This window comes from Meleagris gallopavo, chromosome 21 (genome assembly GCF_000146605.3).
Source record: "Meleagris gallopavo isolate NT-WF06-2002-E0010 breed Aviagen turkey brand Nicholas breeding stock chromosome 21, Turkey_5.1, whole genome shotgun sequence".
In the NCBI taxonomy this organism is placed as follows: Eukaryota; Metazoa; Chordata; class Aves; order Galliformes; family Phasianidae; genus Meleagris; species Meleagris gallopavo.
The window spans coordinates 2236529-2247823 of NC_015031.2; the positions used below are offsets into that span (position 1 = coordinate 2236529).

The following is an 11295-nucleotide window of genomic DNA, read 5'->3' on the forward strand; positions in this document are numbered from 1 at the left end:
TTGAGTGGGAAATGGAGACTGTAAGTTGGGTGAACTGTGGCTGGCAGAGGCAGCAACTCCACCCCCGGTTATTTTGGTTTTACTTCAGTCATAGAATATCCTGAGTGGGAAGGGGTGCACAGGGATCAAGTCCAGCTCCAGGATCCATACAGCACCATCCAAAATCAAACCCTGTGTCTCCTTAAGCACCAGCAGCTTGGTGCTATGACTGCTGCCCCAGAGATTCCATTCCAGTGCCTGCCCACCTTCTGATGAACCCTTTCATAACCTCCAGCTTGACCCTCCCCATCCAAAGCCCCATGCTTCCCTTGGGTCCTATTGCTGTCACTAGAGAGCAGAGGGAGAACCCTATTAGTGACCAGCTGCCAGCCTGACCCTTTGAGCCAGATCCACCAGCCAGTTGTTCACCCAGCATGTTGTGTACTTGTCAAGCTGCGTGCTGGGATTTTTGTCCAGAAAGATGCTGTGAAAGACAACATTGAGAAACTCTGCTAAAATCAAATCGTATCTTCTGGCTTCCATTGGTCAGTTAGATGAGTAGTCATAAAAGGAAATTAAGTTAGTTAAGCAGTCTGTGTATGTTGCTTGAGCTTGCTACCTTACTGAGAGTAACAGATCTCTTTCTCTCTGCAGGCATTGGTGTCACTATACGGTTACACGGACAGTCTCCTGTCAAGTGCAGAATGGGTCAGAAACGGTGATCCAGCGAGTTTATCAGAGCTGCCGGTGGCCAGGACCTTGTGCCAACTTAGTGAGGTAAAAATATTCATGTCTTCTGTTGCCTTTATGAACTTGCCTGCTCATTTCGTCAAAATGCTGACTCCGCTTTTAGGAACTGCAGAGCTGAGTGAGCTCTATGGATCAGATATTGGTCTTCTGCTTCATGGTGGCAGAACTATGGAATTCTTGTTGAGTTACCTGCAGGGTGATTAGGGATGTAAGCATGTGTAGAGGGAGGCTGTGTGAAACAGTTTATGTTGTAATATCATTCTGTATAACGACATGCAAGAGTCTGCTGTTAGTCAGCTGTGCAGCCTAAAAAAAACAAAAAAAACAAAAAAAACAAAATCTTTTGGGCTGAACAGTGGGCATGCTGGACTGATGGCAATGGCTGGTTGGTATTGAGTACTCGTATGTGGGTCTTTAACCCTGATCACATATACTGAGAACTTTACTTAAATTTCTTGCAGTCAGGGATGAATGAAGATACTGTCCGTAATTTCCATTCAGTACCTCTTACTCCTGTGTCTCTTGGAGACATTCACAAAAGCACAATATCATCACTTCTCCCCAGATGGAAGCAAGGCTTAGAGATGGTAGCTTGTTCTGCCCAGTTTGCTGTTAGTCTGCTTCGGTCTTCCAGTCCTTTACAGTCTTAGGATCCATATCCAAGACAGAACTGTGGAATAGCTGTCCCCATCTGCTACCTCAGTGTGTGGTGTTGGGCCCTGCCTTCTCAGAAAGGCATTCTCAGAGCAGACTGATGTTACACTCATCTGGGAATTGGTGCAAAAAGGCCATTGTCCTCTAAATTTACACCTAGCTTCTATGACAGTTTCCCATGTAGACAAGGCTATAATTTATTGTTGTTTTCAGCTCAGCCAGAGAGTTGGGTCCTCTTAGTCAATAAGCCAGCCAGAACATGAACTGCCAGCATCAATACCCAGAGAGATGCGTTTTCTCAGGCTGTGTGCCTGCTGCATGCACCCGTCTGCTCTTGTGTCACTCTTCATCTGGAATTCACATTTTCCATGTGGCAGTTACCACAGTTGATTATCTGGTTTCTCCTTGGCCGTTGGTCAGTCTAAGTTTTTTCACTTGTAATGTATCTGCTTTGGTGTCTCTTTGGTCTTGTTTTATGCAAGACTGTGGTTGAAACACTTAATATTTTACATTGTCATGGCCAAACTTCTGTTGAAGCTTTTTAATTTCCCAGACATTTTACACACATAATTGTCATTAGAAACTTGTGAGCTTTCACCTTGTCTCCTAAACTTGCCAAAAATCTTGCATATTTTTCCTTGTTAACATAACTGTAGTTTCACAAGCACTAAACAATTGATCGTGTTACTGGTTAAAAATCCTTTTTGCAGGCTCCTGTGGTTAAGTTACTCATATACATTGGTTCTCTTGCTGCTAACCCAGAGACTTCAAGGGTTGTTTACCATTGTGACATTGTTATTCACAGAATGTTTACGGTTTCAAATGTAGTTTGGCTCATTTGCCTGACGAGTCCAATTGTTTGGAAACAATGCAGAGTGGCAGCAGACTTCCCCATTTTTCTCTGTGAAAATACCACAGAAAGAAGCTGGAGTTATTATTTAAGATCCTAGCTGGTGAAAGCTCAGCTGTTGGAGGAGCTGCCTTTCTAGATGGTGATCATCAGGAAGAAACCTCCCAGAAGAAATGGAGGGATACTAGTGGTCTGCTCCATTTACAAGCTGGAGGACGCAAGCAAAGTGAAGTACCTTTCTAAGGGCTGACTATATAATTTGCTCTAATTATGCAGCACATTACATAAAGTTTGAGGCAACTGTCTTCTGATAATGTAATGGAAAACCACCACTGAAACAGATGGATACTGTGAGGTGCGGCTTGTGTGTGCAAATCCTGATAACCCTGAGTCACGTTGTATGGCTGAGGTCTTACTTCCTAGGCACGTGCTGTTGCCTGTCTGTATCATGATGCTAGTGCCTAGGGATGTGAGGATAACTGGCTTTCTTTAGTCTCAGAGCCAAGTTGAAATTGAAAAACAAATGGAAAACGCACCAAAAAAAACCCTACACTTCTTCCCTCCTTTACTAAAGTGAATACATCTTTTTAGAAAATGCTCTTTGCTGTTTCAAGTGAAACCTATCTCCTGTTTTTGGATGGGAACTACCAAGTATAACGAGAAATTCCTGGCTGCTGCAGGGTAGTTGGGTTGCCTCTTGTATTCAGTATCTCACTTGGTAGAACAGTTCTCTTAACAGGAGTTAAGAGAAAAAGTTATATTTGATCTTCTCCTCTGTCAGCAGAAAACTGCCTTGGAAGGAACAGGCAAGCTTATACCAGCCCAGCAGAGTGTAGGACTTCCCTGGGCAGGTCTCTCAAAACGCCTACGGAAGGTGATGAGAGCACTCAGCAGAAAGTTAAACTAAGGCCCTCTGCTTCAGTTTCTGTACTGTTTCCCTTTTACCTAAAGGATGCACTTATAAACCTTCTGGCCCTTCTCCTATTCTTCTGTTTGTGAGATTTGTCACTTGAGCTTGAAAGGGAGATGGTCAGATTCACGCAGTCTTACACTTGACTGTAAGCAACACAAAACGTCAGTAAGCTACTGGCATTCTTTTGGCTTTTTCGTATGTCTCCCAGCTGTGACTTGAAACAAACTGTTTTCATCTCCTTGTTTGCAGGGAGTCAACCATATCTGGGAGAGCTTTCGTTCTGCCAGCACCCGTTATCAGGCTTCTCACTAGCAAAAGGGACGCCAGCCAAAATAAAAAGGCATCTCTCAGCCTCACGGTGACAGCTGAGAGGGGCTCTCTGCTAGAGAGACGCTGCTTACAGGCAGACATCACTGTGGCCAGACACGGATTTAATCTGTTTCCTGTCTCCCATTCATTCACATTATGTTTCTTTTCCTTATTGCACAAACTGCAGCTGAGGGTATAGCAGTTGATGGAGATATCTGTGAGATCCCCAGCCTTGCAGCTTTGGTTGTGTGATCTCCTTGCTCTCTGTTCACTTGCTTTTGAGAAACTGGCAGCTGTACTTCTGTTGCAGGAATGTTGTCATCTTGGCTGGGATGGGTGAGCTACTCTGTTCTTGCCCTTCACCCCAGACTATTTAGTTTGGGTGCTGAGTTGCTTTGGAGCAGTCTTGGCTGGAGACTTTCCCTCAGCAGATCTCTGCTCTTGAACTCTCTCCCCTAATGCTGTCGAGGCTTAGTGCTCTTTGGATATACCTTTGCTTTGTCACGCTACAAAGTGAACGGGCAACTTTCCAGCAGTCTGGACAAGGCTCCTAATGTACTTACAGAAGTTGCATGCTATTTATCTGTCTGAAGGAAGAGATAAAGTCTTGGTGTTTCAATGGCAACCCAGCCATTGAACCAGGTTTGCTGCCTCTGTGGTTGCACCCAGCTGCCAGTAAACCCAGGCATTTGAATTGTAACCTTTCCTCTGAGCAATCACTTTGTTGCAGGAGCTTCAGGTTGATGCATGATCCTGTCACGCTTAGGGTGCTGTTCTCCTTGAGGTTAGGCAAGGGTTTGAGGCTTATGTTCAGTTGCCAGAGGCTCAGTGACTTTTTGTGACTGCTTATCTTTCAGGTGAGGTAGCATCACTTGGCCAACAGCATGGGATCAATACTTGCAATGTTTCCGTTGCCTTACTGTGACTTAAGACTTTGAGAGCAAGATAGCTTCTTGCTGTACCCTGACAGGGCAAAATATGTCAAACTGTGATTACAGCTTCCTTGCTATTTATTTTTATTTTTTTGCCAGAGCCAGTGGTCACATAGCCCTGTTTCACTCTAGCCTTTCAGCTTCTAGTCTGTGCAACACTGTCTGGTTTCAAAGAATATGGAGACTAACTTGGAAACCCATAGTGGGCTTACCTGACCACTGTTATTCAGCAAGAGTCACTGAAATCCCAAACGTGACGTTGCTCATCTGTCAGTCTTGAACATCACTCAAAGATGGGGAGAGGTGGAAAGGGAGACTGTTTCTGCAGTACAGCAAATTCCAGTGGGCTGTGATGCCTTGCTGACTGCCAGCATTACATCTGCCATTAGGAAGGGTCTGGTTGGGGGTTGAGGATGGTGGTGCTGGGGATCAGATATTTTCTATGATAGCTCCCTGGGGAAGTGGACTCATTGGATGTACTCACAGGGTAGTCACTTCTGTGTCAGCACTTCTCTGATTTTCCAAACACCCATCTCTTCAGAACAGCCAAGTATTTCAAGATTTACATATGCAACCAAATAAATTAGAAGTCTGATTTCAGAACACTCTGAGTTTCCTTAGGACAACTTACATTTATGTTATGTCTGTAAATCAGGCTACGGGCCCCAGACATTAGGGGTACTACCAATATCTTTCTAATCTTTTTCTAATATGCAGAATTAGTGCTTGTTTTAACTTGTTTGGAATATGGGCAATCTGTCTATGATAAACATGCAGCCATACAAGGATAGAGCTATCAGATTGATTCCTGAGTTCACTGCCTGGAAAGCAGTTTGGAAGGAAAGCTTGTGTTCCTGTCTTCCCAACTGTTTTCTTACCTAGTAACAGTGGTGGCTGCTAGCTGAGATTTCTGGGTTCCTCTTCCTGTGCTGTTCCAATCTCTGAATTTGACTGTGAGCTTCAGCAAATGTGTTGGTAAATGATATCACTCTTGCAGTGGAGTTGTAGGTTGCTTCTCTGTTAAGTGCTTGGAAGCCATCTGCTGAATGCAGCTGTGCGTGCTGCATCTATCTGGGAAGGAAGAAGGTGCAGGTTGTGGCTCATCTAACCTCTTACTGTGGTTTTGCAGTATTTCTATGCCAGTGTTTGTGGCTTGGGTGACATCCAAGGGAAAGGTCTTCTTATTCTTCTACCAGCCTTATTTCCCTGTCCATTTTGCACGTGTTTTGCACGTGTTTTTGTTCTGAGGCTTATATTTAACAGATATCTTTTTCTATAGCTTTTTCACTGTGCGAGAGAAATATGAATGCAAAAAGAATGGTTATCAGAATTGGTGGTTGTGCTTTGGTAGAGGAGTTTTCTTTGCTCCCTTCCTGGAATACCAGTAAGAAGTCTGTATAATGCACTGTGGTGAGATAAGTGATGGCAGACCTTGGTGCTGTGTTATGGTTGAGGGGAGAAATGATGCTCTGTAGAATGGAGAAGCTTTAAAGCCATTTTGAGCTAGCAAGCTAGGACTCCTTCACATACCTGATCTGCACAATGCTGAACTGAGCTGCAAGCATCAGGGAACTCAGGGTGGGTGGTAGGCTGTGACAGCTGAGCTCTCCATTTGTCGTGCCCTGAGAAGTCCTCACTTGTTTGAGAATTAAAACTATAGCTACTTCCCTGTCACAGAACTGCTGCCAAGATTCCAGTCTGGCTCATGCTACTCTCCACACTTCATAATGAAGTTTGAGAGAGCTTTCACATCTTGGTGTTGGCAGAAACATGGTTTTAAAATCACGGTGTGGCTGGAGACTGGCTGGCTCAGGCCACTGGTAACAGGACTGGAGACTTTCATCTGAAGGTCAAATCCAACTGTGGTGTTGGTGACAAAGTCATGAACTTCTGACTGATGGCTGAGGGTTGTGTGTGGAAAGAAGTCTCAAGTCTGATGCCAGAACTGAGAGTTGGGAGACTTGGGTTCAGTTCCTGAAGTTTGCCAGAGCTGTTTTAAGGTCTGCCTACGTCACTGTGGTGCCAAGTCCTCAAGCTCACTTATGACTGCAAACTCCTGAGGGCTGTTGGATGCAGAGGTGTGAGAAGTTAGGTGGGATGAACTGGCTCTGTCCATCCCATGTTAGACAGATGCCTGGATCATAGTTAGCATTAGCATTAACTGGTGTGCTTTTTGGCAACTCAGAGGGTGAGGACATAATGTTCCAGGGGACAGCATTGCTCTCCCATCTCCAGGCGATGCTGTGCAGGCAGCTGTGTGCTCAGGAAGAAGCTTGTGCAGATCTTCTTATCCAGTGCCTGTGGGAGAATGATTTATGTCAGCTGTCAAACACAAACAAGCAGTCACAGCTTCCTGAGAAATTAGTTTCCCAAACCCTGCTGAGATGCTGCCTGCTTTCCAGTACGTACATAGACAGCCTCTCCTGGATGTGTTGGTGCTGTTAATGTGAACAGCAGTAGCATACATCTCTGCTCTGCTGTCCTTGATGTAACATGTGATAGCTGCCCTTCAGAGAGAGATTTAGGTTGTTAGATTCATGAGATATCTGGCTCCATCTTGGCCTTGTGTCTGGGTGGGCTGGGGCAGAGCTGCAGCTCTGTCTCCTGTAGGTTCTTGGTGCTGCAGGAGGATGTTCTTCCCTGCAGAGATCCAGCCAGGCTTGTGTCTGCCCGGCCCTGACAGAGGAGCAGAAAGCTGCAGTCTGCAGTGCTGTAATCCCAATGCTTCAGCCGTTCCCCATGCTTGCCAAATTCCTTTGGCTGTTAAATGAGAATAAGAATTTTGAGGGGAGCTCATAGAGCACAGCTTCTGTATTTTCTTTCAGCTTCATGAATAGCAGCAGTGACTTGTCTGGATGTATGTGGGGAAAACTGACTTGTCAGCTTTGGAGGTCCAGTGTTTTTAAAACAAAAGCTGAGTCTTACGCGACCGTCAGTCTTGTGTTGACTTCAGAATGGCTGGTGCCTTGCATGGGTCTGCTTGTCTGCACACAGCAGTCTGGTTTCCAATGGGGCATGACAGTTCTTGTGCTTTGAATGGAACCCAGAGGATGCTGTGTGCTGGCCACAGAGCAAAAACATGTCCAGCGGACATGTGATGAGAAGCATAAAGTTCTTTCAGATGGGGGAAAACTGAGGTGCAGATTAGCTAACTGGAAAAAGGCTATATGCAGATCTCTGATGTAGTGTTGTGTCATGATGATCTGGCATGCAGCTATGTGTCAGTACGCCCCTGGTCTGAGGGTGGGAGAAAGGAAGATGTTTGACAGACTTAGGCAATTTTTGTGAAAATAACACATTGGAAACTCTGAGTACTTAGAAGAAAAGGCTAATGCCAGCCTTTGTTTAACCATCATCTCTGCTACTGAAAACAACTTGGTATTGATGAGACCTCCATAGAGCATACTGGTATTTATAGAGGGAGAGATACGAGGAAGAGCCAAAAGAATATAAGGGCTTAAGGAGAAAAACAAGGGTTTTTGAGTCAGATCCATATGGTGGTAAACGCTTGCTCTGTTAATTTACGTGTATCTTTTATCTACAGCTGGGGATGAGTGGATGACACTGCTAGGCAGGAAGATGTTATGAATTGGTGGAGAAGTGCATCTTACTGACTTCTTGTCTGTGTTAGTTACAGGACTCTTATAAGGCCCACGTACAAAATGTCCTACCGAACTGTGACTACACTGGAGTGGAGGTGCTGTCCTGGCTTCACAGGGAGCAACTGTGAAGAGGGTAAGTGATCCAGCAAAGCATCTTCACTTGTGAGGAAGAAAGGGATGTGTGTGAATGAACAGATTGGATTGGATTGGGTTTGTTAACTTGTTCTAGGCCTCTCAAACACAGGAACAGATTACTTGTTCTCTTCACTCCCAATTGTAATCCAGAAGGTGATCCTGGAAAGCAGACTGTGCTTAGTGCTTACAAAGAATCCTAAATGGGGGAAGAGAAATGAAGAAATGGGTACTTTGGTATGCTCTTCTGATAGATGCATTCATATTAGTGACCCCATTGTATGGGTCTTCAGAAAATGTGCTTTGTCCATGCCAGTGAGCATCTTCTCCACATTCCAGTGTCAACACAATCAATTGCTGTAGCTGAGAAAAGCTGGCAGTCCCTGAATAGCAGCCTGTAAGATTTATGCACATAAGGTCCAGGTGCAAATCCCTCTGGGATAATGTTATTTGAATTAAACTAAGCGCCTCTTATTTCCTTTCCTACCCTCCCAGAGACTTTTTGGTGCAACATTCATGTTACTTACAACAAGACACCTGTGACTTTGTCATCTGTTCTGATGGAAGAAAACTGGGCTCTGGAAGAAAGGAGAATCATTTCCCTTTCTCATCATGATGCATGAGAAGAACATGTTTTGCATTTTTCTTCTGGTTGTTTTCCATTTTACCTGTTGCCTCTGGAGCTTAGAAACAACTCCTGCTTCTCCATTGAGTTCCACGTGGTATTAGGCATCAGCTGAATCTCTGCTGATGTCTTATGATTGGGCAGAAATATCTTGAGGCTTTCTGTTGGTTTGCATCACGTTGGTGCATCCTGCTTGTGCTGGCTGCTGAAGGGTTACTGGGAGTGCCTAGCATCTCTGACTGCAGTCTGTAGCTACGCCTCGTTTTCATTGCACCACAATATCTTGCTGCTAATCATGCAACTCAAGCAAGTCTCCAAACTAGGAAGCTGTTTAATTAGTCACAAAGGTGGCTGCAGACAGCAGCTCTCTTCAGGCTGTTGAGGAAACAATAGTTTCCCGGGAGCTCAAGAGAAACCTAAAACATGGGAAAGCTACTCTGAATTCAAGTGTTCAGGAGGGAGCTTTGCATTTTAACACACTGCTGAAAGAAGTGGGCTTGGAAAACAAGGTGTTGTGTGCAGCTTGGCTTTCTACCTGTCACAACAAGGGAGAGGGATGCCTGGGGCTGGGGCAGAACTCATTTCCCAGGTAGCTGTGACTCAGCCTGGTAGAGGACCTGACTGGGGACCAAGCAGCTGTGTGTGCAGCCCAGTCATGCCTGTAGGTTTGGACAGGTGTGAGTGATTACAGCTCAGTTGTGCTGCTGGTGTAAAGGAGAGAATCCAGCTCCCTCCCGCAGTGCCAGATCCATCTCAGCAGAGTTCAGTGGAAATAAAAAGCCAACATAATCTTTAGAAATTCAGCAGTGATCTCGCAGGAGCAGGTCTGTGGAATGAGGTGACAACTTTACACGATCAGCTTTCAAGGTGCAACTGTGTGTTTGGGCTTGGATGTGGGCTGTAGAGTGTGAGCAGAAAGCCAGTAGCAAGCTCTCGCTTCCATGTAGGAGATTTTCTTAACTTTTTTTTCCCCTCTCTCTCTAAAACATCTGGAGCTGCTGACAGTCCCATGTTCTTGAAAGAAAAAAGACCCCTTTTTAGCAGGACATGGTTCTGCCACTTTACTCTTTAGCAGAAGCATTGAGCATCATTTGATGGTGTGCACAGGACCTTAAGCTGTCCGGAGGCATCAGGTTTAAGATTACATTATTTACTACTTAAGTTAATCCTTATTGTTAGTATTGCCTGGAGTTGTAAGAAAAAAGAGGTTGGAAAAGTTTCTCTGGGGTTTTTTTGGCAGTTCTGGTTGGTACATTTGGCAACCTGATACAAAGCCTTTTGTACTCTCAAGTTTTTTGGCCTTTTCTACTGTAAATGCTGTTCTTCTGGAAGGGCAGGGTGCTTACATCCTGTAAACAACAGGAAAAAAAAAACAGATCTAAACAAGCAACACAAAAACAGAGCAGTGTAGAACCTCAAAATGTTTTCATCTTTTTCTAACAACAAATTTCACCTCTATTTAGTTTCACGTGCGCAGATGGAGCTTTTGAAGTTGTGAAGTAGTTATGGCTGAAGGCAGATCAGGGCTTCATTATTGCTGATTTGTGTTCCTGCTATGTTGCAAATATTGTCAGTGGTGTTCTCCATTGGCAATAGGATGGCACCTATGATGGTGTGGTACTTCCACATCAAGATGCTCCTGTTTCTAGAGACATAAAGAAAACGTTTCCTTTTTCCAGTGGTCACTGGAGTAGTGAGGTTGCATCTTCATAAGTAGGTAAGGCCAGGAGGTAATGACTGATTAAGCACAGAGTAATTTGGGGAGTTGAGTGTTCACTGCCATGGCACCTCTTCACAAAGGGGCAGTACAGTGTGGCTGTTCAGCCCCAAAGTATGGTAGATTGCTGATGTACTGCATGCTGTAACGCACCCTCATTGAGAACCCCCTTTCCATGGTAACAGACTGCATGCCAATAGTGCAAGCTGTTAAATGCAATTTGAGCACTACAAAAAGTCCTGACCCTTAGCTAATAAGTTGAGCTTGAGAAAGTAACCACTTAACTGTCACCAGCTGGCAGGCACCTATGTTAATGCTGGAGGCTGCACATTGTTTAGATTTAAGTTATCTTGGGAATTCAGTCCTTGCATTGTAGCTGATAAAAATAATAATAAAAAGAGCATCATCTGGAGGAAGCCCAGCTTTGAGAGTGGATGGAGGCTTTGCTGCTCAGCAGGGATGGCTGCTTCTAGTCTGTGTCCTTTCTAACGTCAGCACTGCTCAGGCTGTCCTCCTGGCCCTTTGCTGCTGTCCTCTCACCCAAAGGTATGTCAACATTTGGAAGGTTTCTAATTCCTTTTTTTTTTTTAGAGCTGTGACTACCTAGCTGTATAGCTACACCTGGTAAAAATGGTGATTTTAAACCTCCTGAAAAGATTTCTTGTAACATTTTTGGACAGATAAAGAGAATTGATGCGAACAAGTCTGGTGAATTTAACTGTCAGTAGATGCTAATTTTTATTTTTCACTTCTAATTTTTTTTGTTAAACTGGAGCCCAAGCCTAGCACAGGAAATGAATCCACTGAGCCACCCAGTCTGCTGACTGCTGAT

The 11295-nt window shown here is 44.6% G+C and overlaps 1 long non-coding RNA gene across 1 annotated transcript; it reads left to right on the forward strand.

The window, feature by feature from the left end:
* Positions 1–609: 609 nt before the first annotated feature.
* Positions 610–11018, forward strand: LOC109370635. The gene is made up of 3 exons (XR_002120917.2): positions 610–756; positions 8019–8122; positions 8617–11018. It is a non-coding gene; the product is annotated as an uncharacterized LOC109370635 (long non-coding RNA).
* The last annotated feature ends 277 nt before the right edge of the window (positions 11019–11295 follow it).